The sequence below is a fragment of the Protopterus annectens genome, chromosome 2.part2 (assembly GCF_019279795.1).
Source record: "Protopterus annectens isolate FY-2018-M chromosome 2.part2, PAN1.0, whole genome shotgun sequence".
Taxonomy (NCBI): Eukaryota; Metazoa; Chordata; order Ceratodontiformes; family Protopteridae; genus Protopterus; species Protopterus annectens.
In genome coordinates this window covers 883,393,136-883,409,121 of record NC_056730.1, presented here as the reverse complement: position 1 = coordinate 883,409,121, position 15,986 = coordinate 883,393,136, and positions in this window count along the sequence as shown.

The window sequence follows — 15,986 nt, the reverse complement described above, 5'->3', positions numbered from 1 at the left end:
GAAATATTGGAAAATGATACTTCCAAAATGATGCTATTTGCCAATGATATGCTACTAAGACTCCAACTCAAAATCAACTCCAGAAGGCTTAGATTTTTATCATAAAGCTATTTCAGTCATACTCAGGTCTATACTTTAATACTTTAAAATCCAAGTTTATATTTCTAAACATAAAAAGGAAATTACAAACACACACAAAAAATATCATAGGTAAAAAGATACTTCCTTTGAATATTTAACTATAATGAATACTATTGAAGAAATAATAACTCCAAATTATATAAAAATGTAAACAATCTCAAGCCTATCCAATAGAACAAAACTATAATATACTTTGATGACAGATTTCAATCAATAAAAATTCCTATGGTTTCCAAAAAAACATAGGGTAGCCCTACATCATCATACTAAACATTGGAACTTAGGAGGTATTAACTTTCCTGATGTAGATACCTATGTTAAAGCAACACTGTTTTAAAACTATCCTAAATTGGCTTGATTCTATTTATAACTCAAATGGGAAAACCTTGCATTTCAATATACTTAATACTAATGATGAGTTAACAAGAAATAATAGCAGTTTAACTCAAAGTAAATTCTTTTGGCATTATCTATTGTAACAACATACTATATAATTCTCTCTACCTGTCACCCTTTTCTTTTATGAACCACATCTTTAATTCTTTCTGAAATATTCCATTTAGTATAACCAATTTTTTTCTTTAATAAAGTCTCCACACTTAAACTTAACTCCTGGGAGACTAAAGACTGTTCTTGATCGTATCAATATTTTAAAGATCTTAAAGTAAAAGATCTTCAACAGCTTATAAATGATTATGATTTGGATCCTCAAAGAGTGGTTAATTTTACAGAATATTAAATATAAGCTCAAGACAAATGTTTATTTCTTCCACATTCATGTCATAAAGAAAATCCTAAACTATTCAACTTCTCTGTGACATATTATACAAAACAGCTAAGGTAGAAAACCTGATCTCTAAATTATATAAAATTATGATAGCGTACAACACTAATTTAATTGAAAATTTGTGGAAACATGTAACATTGGATCATAACTCTTTACTTAATCAAGAGCAGAAATCCCAAATATTAAAATCTATTAAAACACATCTTGGTCTCAACATTGTTGTATCTTTCCTTTGAAATTTTGATACAGATCTTTCCTAAGTCCAAATAGAATGGCTAAAATAATAAAAATAACACCTTTAAATGTTGGAGGTATACTAAGATTTGTAATGCAGGTTGGACGCATACATTTGTGACCGTCCTTCTTTGGAACTTTTTTTGGAATTCCATAGAAGACTTTATGAAACCTTGATGGTTAGATTCTTTTTCTTTAAATATGTTTTTAGTTGTATTTGATATAAATGGTAATCACAAGTTGTATACTTATCTGCTCTGGACCATTTTGGCAGAGTCAAAGAAAAGTATCACTAAGCACTGAACATCAGTTTTACTGCCATCTTTTAAAGAATTTTATTTTTCTTTAAAATTAAGTAGCCTTAACTGGAACTAAAAAGAAAGCAGGTTATTTCCTAAGACACTTGTCAAGATTCACTGAATAAAAGTACTATGCCTAGTTGATTTATTTCAGCAGGACTCTGCCTTTGAATTTGCTTCTCAAAGTGTTTATTGTTTATATAACTTTTAGTTATGTACTCACCATAACTTCAGATGTTTGGGATCCATCTCGCCTACATTCTGACTGATGGGTTCGGAGCCGATCTCTCGGCTCCGACTCGGCACGCTTATGCTATAGAGCGAGGCCTCTAATTGGCTGAGCTATCTTTATCCCAGGATGCACCACCACTAATCCCCCAGATCTTGTTTGTCCGCATTCATGCACACATGCACAGCTTGTTTATATAACATTGTTAGATGTTTCAAGATGAAACAGGATTCGGACCGTCTGATATCCTCTGATCTCCAAGGAAGGGGGAAGGAGGGTGGGTTATTAGAATGAAGCGAGATGGATCCCAAACATCTGAAGTTATGGTGAGTACATAACTAAAAGATGTTATGTGATCCTATCTCGCCTACATTCTGACTGATGGGACAGCGTCCCTAGCACCTAAATCCCGGGTGGCTCATTGGAAAACACTCCTGAGTACTGTGGAACCAAATGACGCTCGTCCTCTAGATGCCACATCTAATTTGTAGTGAGAAATTAAGGTGTGCGGGGAAGACCATGTAGCCGCAGCACAAATGTCACCAATAGCAAGCTTAGAATGAAATGCTACCGAAGTAGCCATAGCCCTTGTAGAATGAGCCTTGACAGAGGTGGTAAGCTGTTTGTTAGAATAAATATAAGCTTGAGTAATACAGTCCCTGATCCATTTGGCAATAGTGACCTTTGTGACAGCGTTGCCCAATTTGTTTTCTGCAAAGGATACAAACAACTGATCTGTTTTCCTTGATTGTTTGGTCCTATCTAAATAAAAACGTAACTGTCTGTGGACATCTAGTGTGTGGAAAATAAACTCCGCTTTATTGGAGTATTTTGGGAAAAAAACTGGAAGCTCTAACGATTGTTGCAAGCATAAAGTAGAACAAACTTTAGGAACAAAAGAAGGATTTGGTCTGAGGGACACCCTGTCTGTATGAAAACCAAGCACGGGGTTTCACTGACAAAGCTTGAAGTTCTGAAACCCTTCTGGCTGAAGTAATCGCCACTAGAAAGGCTGTCTTCCATGATAGAAACTTTAGATCACAGGTAGCTGCCGGTTCAAAGGGGAAAGAAGTCAAGGCACGCAACACTAAATCGAGATCCCATGGAGGTACAGGATGAGAAATCGGAGGTCTTAATAGAGCAGCACCTTTCAAGAAGGTCTTACACAATCTGTTGCTCATTAAAGGTGGGTCTATGGATTCATGAAAATTAGAAATCGCTGCCAATTGTACTTTGATGGTAGAAACTGAAGAGCCTTGATTGAAAAGAGAGGTCAGGAATTTGAGTACTTCTGCCACGGGAGTAGAAATGGGGTCCAGGCCCCGGAGTTGAGCCCAAATAGCAAACCTTTTCCATTTGCTAGAATACAGTTTCTTCGTAGCAGACTTGTGGGCTGAAGATAATATGTGCACAACATCTGGGTCCAGTGCATGTCTCCTGACTATCGTCGGAAGAGGAGGAGCCAGGCCGTCAATTTTAAGGTGTGTAGGGACTGGTGTAGTAGTCCCGACTGATGAATCAGTAGGTCTGGGACCTGGTCCAGGAACCATGGACCTTCCAGAGCATGTTTCCGAAGATAGGGAAACCACACTTGACGAGGCCAGTAAGGAGCAATTAAGATCATCTTGCTCCCTAAGAGAGATGCCTTTTGAATCACCCTGGGGAGGAGAGGAACAGGAGGGAAGGCATAAAGCAGGCCGGTGGGCCAGGGATGGACTAATGCGTCCATGGGGCTCTTCCCCGGAGCCGGGGTTAGGGAGAAAAATTCTTTGCACTTTGCATTCAGAGGAGTCGCGAAGAGGTCGCAACACGGAACTCCCCATTCGCTGAAAATCTGCCTTGTAACTGTCATATTCAGAGACCATTCGTGAGGAGAGAGGATGGTTCTGCTCAACCTGTCGGCTATGACATTGGACTTGCCCGGTATGTGAGTAGCCACTAGGAAGCGTTTGGTCGAGACTGCCCATTCCCAAACTCTCATCGCTTCTCTGCAAAGAGGATAGGATCTGGTCCCTCCCTGTTTGTTCAGGTACCAGACAACTGACATGTTGTCTGAGTGAACAGCAATTACGCCCTGAGGGAGATAATCGTGAAGGGCTTGAAGGGACAGGAGTACTGCCCTCATTTCTAGGATGTTGATGTGGAGGGGTCTCTTCCGGTGCCATTTGCCTTGGACTGACCTGCCCAGGGAATGCCCCCCCACCCCATCTGGGGGGCGTCCGTGGTCAAAGTGGCCGCCGAAGGAGGAAGAACAAAGGGTCGTCCCTGATCCAAATTGGAGGACACTAGCCACCAGCGAAGGTTCCGTTTGCAAGATTCTGTGATCCATATGAGATGATTGAGAGGGAGTTCCTGAAAGGACCACTGAGTTGAAAGAAGCCACTGGAGGATTCTCATGTGTAACCTTGCCAAGGGAACTAGCAGAACTGTGGCAGACATGGATCCCAATAGCTGTAGGACCATTCTGGCTGGGGCTTTGGAACTGGGGAGTAAGGCTCGAACCTGATTTTGAATGGTTTGAATTCTGTCTGCAGGTAGATAGACCCGCATCTGGTTTGAATCTATCTCTACCCCTATGAATCTTATTCTTTGAGATGGCCGCAACACAGACTTTGGCCAATTGAAGGTGATTCCAAGGAATTGCCCAGTGATATTGTGGCTTGCAGGCTCCGTAGAAGTAGATGCTTGGAGGTGGCAGTTAGGAGCCAGTCGTCTAGGTATGGAAACACCTGGAATCCTAGACTTCTCAGGTGAGCAGTCACTACTGCCAAGCATTTGGTGAACATCCTGGGGGCTGTGGTGAGACCAAAGGGCAGCGCACGGAACTGAAAATGACTGCCTCCTAGGCTGAAGCGCAAGTGTCTCCTGGACGTTTGATGTATTCTGATATGATAATACGCGTCCTTGAGGTCTATGGAGCACATCCAAACACCTTTCTCCAACAATGGGAGAATGGTTTGTAGAGTGACCATTCGGAACTTGGACTTCTTGACTGAACGGTTTAGGTTGCTTAGGTCCAAAATGGGCCTCAAGTCCCCGGTCTTTTTGGCACCAAAAAGAATCTTGAGTAAGTCCCTAATCCGATCTGGTCTGCGGGGACCAGTTGGATGACTCCTTTTTGCAGCAGCTTTGAAATTTCTGAGGCTGCGGTATCCCGTTGACTGGGTGGCGGGTCCGGGATTTGTTTGGACTGGGGGGGGGCAAGAGAATGGGATGGAGTAACCTCCGGCGATAATTCGAAGCACCCATCGGTCCTGAGTGATCCCTTCCCAGGCCTTCAGGTGCTTGAACGACCCCGACTGGCTCCGGAGCAGCACAGTCGGGCAATCCCTCAGGGACTATGAAAAGCTGAAGAGCCACGAAAGGACTCGCAGTCTCCAGTGTTGCGAGGGCCTCTGCCGCCTCTGGGACGGCATCTTCCGGATGAATTTCCCCCTCCTCTGCCTCTGGAGGGGAACCTTCCTGCTGAGGGGTAAGACTTCTGAGATCTACGGAACCACATCTTCCCTCCTCTTTTAGCCTTGGGATAAGGCCGAAAGGGAGTGGAAAATCGTGCCCCTATGGCAGTCAGAGTCTTACCCTCCTGTTCACAGCGGGTAAGTGTGTCTTTTACCTTGGGTCCAAACAGGGAGGACCCATCAAAGGGGGCGTCGGCAAATGAAGACTTAAAGGCCTCCGCGAAATGACACAGGCGGAGCCAGGCTTGTCTCCGTAGAGCGATGCCTGTACCTGCAGCTCTACTCGCCCCTTCGGCCGCATACGAAATGAGCCTCATGGACGAGTTCGAAATGGACGACATTGTAGCCAGCTGAGATCCAACCGTCTGGGCCAGCTCCTCAGGCAGGTTACCCAAGAGGGTATCGGATAGCTCCTTAATCAGATCCCTCTGAAATCATGTAAAGTGCGTCAGGTAGTTCAAAGACCTCAGTGTAAAGGCTGCTGAACTAAGGGTGTGCTTACCGTACCGATCCATGCTCCTAGACTCCTTATTAGGAGGATGGACGGACGTAGAAGCCTCTGCTACATCTTGCTGGGTAGCAGATGCCACCACCATAGCATCTACAGCCACACCTTTCATAAGGAACTCTCTATCCGGGGGCGCAGAGAGAAATTTGTTTGGACGAGCGGGCACCGGTTCCACAGAGTCTGGGTGTTCCCACGCCCTTCGACAGATCAAATCCAAGAGCTCGTCGAAGGGCGGAGACACCCAGGAGGCGGAGGGCTGAGCCCCGAAGGCCTTCAGGAACACCAACTCATCAGCAGAGGGAGGTTTGGACTGCCAGCCGCCTCGTTGTTTTAGGGCTTCTAGGATGTCTGCAAAGGAGACATCATCCGAGGATGACATGGGGGACCCCTCTGCATCATCGAGATCAGTGTCAGATGTCAAAGACTTGTCAGGGGAGTCAATGTGCTTCCTCTTGCACGTTTTCTTCCTGGGAGGTTCCTCCGAAGAGGCTTCAGAAGGACCTCCAGGAGGTGGAGAAACCCCAGCAGGGGTAACCTGAGGCCCAGGGGCTCCGCTGTCTACGGACAGGGGGACTGCCAATGACCCAGTCTCCAAATGTAGGGAAGGAGCTGGGGAAACTGTGGAGGTAGCCAAGGAAGATTTGGCTAAAGCACTCCTCATAGCCCTGAAGGCGGGACCACCAGAATCCTGGGAGGGTCCCCCCTCCGTGGCCACGACAGTGGACGGTACTCCCGCCGCCGACGCACCAAGAGGGAGACTTGGGAACGAAAGCATCAATCCCGAAGCCTCCCCCCCAGGGCCGAAGGAAGAAGTCCGTGCACTGAACTCCGACCCAAGAGCCGGAGTAGGAGCAAGGGTCGGGCCCGACCCTAACATCTCCACTGGTTCCACCAGCACCTGCTCCAACGGTGCCGAAGCTGTTGGAGGAGGAAATACAGTAGGGGGGTGGACCATCGGCTCCGAAGCCAAATGGGCTGGAGCCGAAACCATCTTTTGGAACACCGGAGACTGGAAGAGTCGAAAGAGCACCCTGTCGATGTCCGAATCAGACATCTTGGATGATCTCGAGGATACCGATCGGGCCCGAACCGATTTCTCCATCGGCTCCGAAGGGCTCGGGGACCGGCTCCGAAATGACTCAACAATTATCGGCTCCGAGGAAACCTTCAAGGAAGACCTCGGCTCTGAAACCAGAGGGGTCGAGGCTGGAGGCATCGAGGCAGACCGTTCCGACCTCGGCTCCGAATTCCGTGGAGCCGATGGAGAAGTCTGCTTAGTTTTCTTAGCAGTCGGTTCCGACTGACTGGTCGGAGCCGACGCTTTCCTCTTTTTAGAAGGAGATGGAGAGGAAGATAAAGCCTCCTCGAAGGAAGGCTTGATTAATCCTTTGAGGATTAATTTGTTTTTCCTCTCCTGGAGGACTCTGGAGGAAAACGCATGGCATACACTGCACAATTCCTGCAGATGTTTAGCACCAAGACAATAGACGCACGAGGAGTGGTCGTCCGTTATGGACATTTTGAAGCCACACCTCGTGCACTTTTTAAACCCGGAGGGTTTATGCTCTTTAGACATATTCAGGCTACAAAAAACAGATAACTACAGTAAACACTAAAGGGTTTGACACACAAGAACACAATTATTTATGCCACTAACTTAGTGTAAATAATTTAAACTAAAGAACTTTCTTTTTTTTTTTTTTTACACAAGATTGAGAAAGAGAAAAGGAAGAGGAGGGCCAAGACCCTCTAACTTAAACGGGTACTTGACCCACACACAATCACAAGAAGTAGTAACCACAGGGGAAGGCCCCTCTAACTTAAACGGAACCTTCTCTGACAGGAAAAAAACACCAAATTTTACCAAATCTTAGAAAAAAACACTCGTACACAAAGAATAGCCGTTAAAACAGCTTTTGGGTTTTATATGAATCAAATACTGACAGGAAAAAGGCCTAATATATAGTACTTAGCCCAGCCAATGTTGAGACCACGTCCAAGCTCTGTAAGCGGCAAACGAGATCTGGGGAATTAGTGGTGGTGCATCCTGGGATAAAGATAGCTCAGCCAATTAGAGGCCTCGTTCTATAGCATAAGCGTGCCGAGTCGGAGCCGAGGGATCGGCTCCGAACCCATCAGTCAGAATGTAGGCGAGATAGGATCACATAACATCATATATTTCTACTTACTATAGTGAACTTTACTTTCTGGAGTACAACAGTTTGTTTTAGTTAATATTTCACAAGCATATTATTTTCTTTACAATTGTAGTGTTGCTATTTACAACTGTACTTCTGTTTATATGTTAAAAAAAATTGAAGAAAATGAGAAAAGGTTGACTCACCATAAGAGCTTGCAACTCAGCTACCTTTCTTGCAAAGGTCAGAACAATCAGTAAAAATGTGTTTCATGTTAAGAACCTCAAGTCAGACAGATTAGCTTGTTCAAATGGATCAAGGATTAGCTTCTCTAAGAAAAAAATAATATTTGAAGGAAGAGCCACTGGTTTTCTTGGAAGCTTGTTATCCAAAACCCCTTTCAAGAATATTTTGACATGAGACTGCATTGAAAGAGGAGGCTCAATGGGCAGACATGCTGAAATGGCTGATAAATGAATCTTGACAGAGGAATAAGAAAGGTCATAGGATAGTAACTCACACAAATATTGTAAAACCAGAGAACAACTAACCCTGAGTGGGTGCCGATTATGCTTTTGGCACTAACTAGGAAACCTTTTCCATTTGCTAATATATAATTTTCTAGTAGCAGGGTTTCTTGCCTCTATTAGTACCCGATACATGTCCTCAGTAAACAGGTGCCTCAAAGGAATTAAAACCTTAACATCTAGACAGTCCATCGAAGATGACTGATATCAGGTTGTATCAAACACCCTTGTTCTTATGTGAGTAGATCCAGTGTGTGAGGAAGCTTGTGGTAATTTGTCCCTGGCCTTTTCCAAAAGAAGGGAGAAACACAGTTCCCTGGGCCAGAAGGGAATAACCATAATGATCTTGGGGAATTCTTTCTGAATCTTCTGAAGTACCCTAGATATTAGTGGAAATCATGAAAAAGAATACAGGAGTATTCCTGTGGTCTCCATAGATGGATCAAACCTTGGAAATCCCCCTGATTTAGTTTCCATTTGTGAAGGTCAGCCCTAGTCCTGCTCAGCTTGCCCCACACAATTTTGCTCTGATGGAATGTAGGATACCTGCAGAGTGAGAGTGTGCTGTGAAGCTATATCCCGAGCTAACATGGCTAGTCTGCAAAGGGGGTACAACCTGGTTCCCCCTTGTTTGTTGATGACCACATGACTGTGGTATTGTCTGTAACCATCTCAAGTGGTCCCAGGAATCAAAGATGGTTTAAAGAGTTTATTGCCTTGACCAGGACAAGCATCTCCTTGATATTTATGTGCTTTCATCTGTACATGGTGTCCCACACCACCTGCACTTTTATCCCTCCTGAAAGTAATTCCCAAGTAAAGTCAATTTTTTTCTGTCATGATTGACTGCTTTAGAGCAGGAAAGGAGAAAGGGAGACCTGGATTTAAGGATATCTGTTGTCTCTACCAAAATATTTCTCTTATGACAAACTTCAGCACTGGAATTTGAAAAGACAAAGGGTGTTAATGCTGAGAACAGAGATTTCAGATGCCAATGCATCTTTCTCATATGAAGTCTTACCAGCAGTGTCATGAGAAAAATAGCTGCCATGAGACCCAAAATTTGTTGGTATTCCCACACACTGACAAAAGTCTGAGTGGAAAACCTTAGAAATAAATCTAAATAAAGATTTATTTTGTTTTCTGTAAAGAAAAGCAATTTGAACTGAGGTGTCTAGTTGACATCCCAGGAATACAATCTTGTATGAAGGAGTCAAGAAAGACTTTTGAAGTTTTTCTTGGAATCCCAGCTTGTGTAAGAGATCTTTCACCCAAGAAAGACATTCCCTGATACTTTGATAAAGATTCTGCAAAGATAATCAAGTCATATAAATATGGAAAAAATATGGATACCTTGTAGCCTGCAATGAGGTGTAGCTGGAACTAGACACTTCGAGCACACTCTTGCTGCAGTAGATAGTCCATAGGGTAAGGCAGAGAACTGATAATGTGATCCAGATACAGGAAACCTTAAGTCTGAAGTCTGGATGAATATTGATGTGATGGTAAGCATCTTGAAAGAGGAAGAAGAGATAACAGTTTGTGAAGTGGCATCATTTTGAAATTAAGCACTATCACAAACAGGTTTAGGAAAGACAGGTCCAGAACTGCTCTCCAAGCATTTCTTCCTTTAGCACTAGGAACATCCTTGAATAAAAACTCTTTCCCACCTGTAAAAGGGGAACTGATTTTATCACTCATTGGGACAGCATGTAATGAAGAATAAGAAGAAACAAAAAATTCTGATCTGGAGGATGAGGAATGATCCAACAGAACAGAGAAATTTAATCCAACTGCCTTCTATAACCTTGATGAATGATTTTCAGAACCTATTTGTCTGAAACAACATTTTGCCAAAGAGATATATGGAGATTCAGACACTCTTCAAAAAAAAGGGGGGGGGGTAGGGTGGATGGGGTCACAATTTCTCATGAATAGTCATTAATGACTTGCTGGGCTGTCCTTAGTTTTGCGAGATTTGTGACTTCTATTTACCTGAAATTTGTTAAGACTTTATTCTATTTTTTCATCAAAACTGGATGAGGAGATAGAAAATCCCTTGGACAATTTGGAAAAGGTGGACTGAAAATCTTACAGATTCCCTGTAACAACTTGCCCCTTTTATTACACTTTTTGATTACCTCTGCAGCAGATGGGCCAAACACTAAATTTATATCCAAGGGAGAATTTAAAATCTCATTTTTAACATCATCTGGAAGGTTCTGAGAATGCAGATATGCAAACCTCTTCAACACAGTACCAGTGGCCATAGCCCTAGAAGAAGTATTAAGAGAGCAAGACACACACTGCAAACTTGAGTAGTGACCTCTGCAATAGAAGAAAATAAGTGATTTAAAGCATTTCTTTCCTCACAAGAAGAAACTGCAACTAAAAACATCCCTCATACTTTCACAATTTGTCAGAACAAACTAACATATGAGCCTGACAATTCAAAATTCTGAAAATCAAAGTTGCTGAAATATACTTTTCCCCCATATCTATTAATTTCCCATCCTTATCAAAAAGAGTAGGATTCAAATTAAGTGCTTAGCAGCAGTGGGATCAACCAAAGCTATATCTGCTGTCTCAGGTTTTGGAATACTGTAGACAATGCAAAAGAGTGAGGAACATTATACATCCTATCTGCCTTTTTAGGGGCAGCTGGCTGACTATCAGAAAAATTGCAGGCAGTGACACACACATCCTCTGAAGCAGACAGAATAGGAGGAATGAGTGTAGGTTCTGTAAAATCCTTCTGTAACAGCTCTCAGTATTTTCTGAGAGACTGAGAAACCTCAGTGTTCTCCCACTGAAAACACTGCCATATTCTAGCAATAGTCTCAGAGAAAGAGACCCCCCCCAGAGAGAATCAAACTGCACTGTATCCGTCCCTGTATTTTCCTATTCAGATTTGGAATCTTGAGTCTCTTCATGAAAAGAGGAGTCCTTCATTCTTTTACCAGAAACCAGTTTAGAAGAAGGATCAATAGCCTTAATTAAACCCTGAGTCAGACCCAGTACTCCCAGCCAAAGAAATTTGAGAAGAAGTAGATACATGCTTGCTTGTCTGCTTCTTTTTGATAGGAAAAATGGGACTAACATTGTTACTAATGACAGCAGCTGCTTCGCCAGGGATGGGCACAGTATTCTGACAACAGGAAAACCTTCCCTGCTCCCAGAACCAGCAAGAATGTCTCTGCCTTCCTCAATGGGGAGATCCATACAACCGCAGGGGATGTGGCTAACCCCCAGTCCATACTGGCTGTAGGTGCAACACCAGAGGGATCCAGGGTAAAAGATGAGTGATCTGAGGTACAACAAAATGGCTACAGCAGAGTCACCCACCTGAGGCAAATTGCTAGCCTGTTGTTTTGGCAAAGGTTGTTTGCGTAACTTTCTCTTTTTCTGGCTGGAAGAAGGACTGACCATGGGACTGGTAGTCTGCTCCATGGTCAAGCCAAAAATGGTGCCTCCTTCCTCGGGAAGACAAGCTGCAAATGCTAGTAAACACAACCAGTCTACAAAAGGTATTTTTAACAGAAAAAAAAACACAGTAAAAAGGACTTTAAAACACTATGCCATCCCCACTAAAGGAAAATAAACACAATTTCTCCACACAAAAAAATGATTTCAGTTACTTTACACAACATTAAATCTGACAGAAAAAAATGAGTGCTCCATTTAAAATTGCATTACAATCTCAACACAGTCTGTTAAAATTAGTTTCAAAATAACTTTCCTGTAGAGGAAACTAATAATACATCAACAAAATGAAGAAAATGGAAGATTTTTTCCCCAAAGGGAATTTATTTGCCCGGCAAAGGAAAGCACAAGCCTACTGTCGATTCTTGAAAGCCTCAGAGGGGCATACTCTTTCACAGCAGTAAAACTCTGGAGGGTTTTGCACCCAGAGTTCTCTTTTGATAAGCTCAGCTTAAGTTCCTTGTTAGTTTGGGTGCATGGAAGGTGGCCTGAAGCTTTGGAAGCTGTCTGGCGGTTATAGCCTTGACAGGATATAACCCATATAGCTATGGCTACTGCAGCAGTGATCAATATGATCAACATCTGTCCCTACCTCAGCACTCTGGTACTGATGACTGACCCAGACCACGTAATTTAAGTATCCTTGGACATATTTATTTTTCAATATTACTTTTTCTAAGTCTTTACTCTCTGGGTTTCTAGTATTCCCCCGATGCCTTTGCAGTGTCTTATAAACTAGGAATATTTTTTTTGGTAACCCTTAATTTGAGATAGGAGAGTCAGATGGGGAGAGGGCACCTGTGTTACATAGAATACTGTCTGGGTCCTTACACTACGGCCCCACCTCAGTGATCCTTAGGGTCCATTCTCAATGGTCTTTAGGGTATGTCTGATACATTCATTTTGCAGACCCATTCATGACAATAGCAAAGTGACCTGAACTTGACCAGGTAATTTCACCTATCTTTGTATAACTTTGCTTTTTTTAATTTTATTTTCTCTATGAACCCAATAGTCTTTAGCCTCTGTTGCCCTACCACCCTTCTCTGTCTTTATAGTATTTTTCAGACTATGAATAGTTTTTAGGGAACATTGGAAGAGGTGAGAAGATGGAGCTGGAGGTGGAGGAGTATCTATGTTAGTAAGTTTTCTTTTAAAAGAAAAGTAACTGTCTCCACTTTATGACCCCCATTATGGTATCCCAATTTCACATCCTAGAATTTATCTTCTTGGATATGTCCGTGATTTTATGAGTATGTTTTGTCTCCTGATGCTGATCAGCAGTTACCCTGTCACTTTTTATTGGCCTGGGTTAATAAAAAATAATGGAGTTAATGGCGCTCAAGGGTGCTAGCTATATTGCACAAAAAATAGGAATGGCTACAAGTGCACACCACATTTATTTGTTGGAGTACTATCTAACTTACTCGCAATATACAGTAACAGCATAATGTTACATTTTATACCGGATATCCTATGAGCAGTACCTTAGCAGATATCTAGTCATTAATTTCATAATGCCATCACATTAAAACACAGTAAAATGACTGTCTCACTGCAGATAGGTAGAAGAAACTTTCATGTAGAAATACAATTCTTGATTATAATGTGTACAGCAGAATTTAATTTATAGCTATTTACTGTGCCTGGTTACTGCAGGTGCTGCAAGTGTTACACAGGATAGCAGGAAATCAGTTTCAACAAGTACAACACACTCACAAACCATAACAAATGCAAGATTGTAATCATAGACAGCAAAGGATACAAAATAATCCACAGTTGACAGGAATAGAAAGGAACTGCAGACTGAGTGAATACTACAAATGTGAGTTTTTAAAAGCAGAGTGAGGCATATTATACTTCACTATTGTGCAATTCTGTGGGATTTGTGTACATTTCAAGGTGTTACTTTTATAACGTGAATCAACTCAGAGTTACTGCATGGGGAGTATTTCACTGGTAAAAAGAAGGAAGCATTTGCAATGATACTATCTATTCTCATGACTGACTAGCAGCACCAGTTGGACTGGAAATTCACCTTTAGAAATGAAATTGAAACCAAAAAGCTCACCAGAATATGATGAAAAACTTCTGCTACTCACATTTCAAAAAGCAGAGCCTATCAGCCCTTAGATATGCTGACAACAATGGCAGATTCCTTGGTTTCATCATATACCAGATATTCTCAGATGATGTCAGTTTGACTTGACTTTCTTGCCTTAACAAATAAATATGCAAAAGGGGTGCCAAAGGAGACACCTCTTTATACTAACTTTACACATTATTTTAGTTCTTACTGTGTGGTGATTGTATATAATGCATTTTATTCATATTGGTTGAAGGCACTTTAAAATGGCTCTAGTGCAGTAGATAGCTTATATTGATATATTTAAAAAATATGGAGGTTATAGTTAAAGGACAAACATTTACTCCAAGGGCACAAATTGTAAGAATCTCTACAGGTGTCAGCATGTGAAAGCAACTGCCTTTATTGAAGACTAGGACACTGAAACAAGGCCTTTTACATGGTCACAGAGGACAAAACTCCTGTGCCTTTATTTCTTGGTAAGGACTATTGCTCAATTTAAATTCTATAGATGAGATTATATGTTACTGCAGCATAGTTTCTTCAGACAGACTATTCAGATATGGTTCTACTTAAGTGTAAATTTTTAATATCAGAATGACAGGTAGCACTTATTACAAATAATGTCTATTTCTAACAGCTATCTTAGCCATGTGACCTTTTTTTTAATATATTGTGTATGTATCATCCAATCAGCTGTTAGTTTAGTATAATGAAGCAAATATGCTTTGAGAGCAGAGCCAGAATGTCAGGTGTGCCATCTTTAATTATTTCCTTACCTATCAGATAAGGTTCAGATCCTATTTCAAGAGCAATTTAATTTCCCATCTGTGTTAACTATTTTATGTCTAGTCCATGCAGTTTGTTTCAAGCATTCATCACTGCTTATGTAAATAACTACTCATATCTCTCTGAACCACTCACATTGTGTCCCGTTTGTTCTCATCTTCTTCTCCTGATTTGGAGAAGCTGATTTTCATCCCAGTAATTTCACACTCAGCTGTGAATTACTCCAATGTGCTTTAGATTAGACTCACCTGAGGTAGAGAGCACAACACTATCTACAAATAGCAAAGATGCCAGCCTCACATTCCCAGTCCAAATGTTAGCCAGACTTTGGCTGTATTTTAATATCTTGTGTATGTAAATCAGAAACAGGAGGGGGAGACAAGAAATGCCATTGACAGAATCCCACACCTACAATGAATGTGCCTGACTTAAAATTAATATGGATACAACTCTCACTCCTCAGATACAGAGACCAGATGACACAAAGCAGCAACCCTGGGACCCCATGCTCCTGTAGTACTTTGAACAATTTATTTTAAGGTACATAGTCATATGCCTTCTCTAAGTCCATAAAACATATGTAGATACTATTGCCAGACTCCCATAAATCATCCAACATACGTCCAAGGAGAAATAGATTATCCACTGTTCCCCAGCCAAGCTGACATGCACATCCACATTGCTTCTCCTGAACCAAAAGTCTTAAATAGTGGAGAAAGTCTCCAGTCCAGTACATGGAATATGCTTTCAAATGGATGCTGAGGAGTGGAATACCTTTATAATTGGAGCAAATCCTCTTGTCTCCCTGTTTGAAAACAGGAACTACTGGCCCAGTATGGCATCCAAAGGTACTGTCTTAGCTTTCCACACAGCATTTTAAATGGCATGTTAACCATGACACATCAATAATGTCTCGTGGTCAGATCTCATCTGCTGCCACAGCCTTCCTGCAGTGTAAGCGCTTAATCATCACAGTGATCTCATCTACCAAAATTAATCAAATTCTACCATCTGCTTCAAGCACTGCCACCTTAGAGAAAATTATGCTCATTAGATTTAGGAGTTCCAACTCCTATCTTTCAACAATGTTGTAAATTAAAGTCAATGTTTCTAAGTCTTGCTGAGAAGAGCCTGGGCAATATCTACCTGCCCCCCCCCCCCCCGAGCCACCTGATAGTTTACCAGTACCTCTTTGGGGCTATCTTAAAGTCATTCTCCATGTCCTTGTCAAACTCCTTCAACACACAGACCTACACTTTGGGCACTATTGTATCTGCTGAGTTCCTAGCTTGTCAGTAGCTGCCACT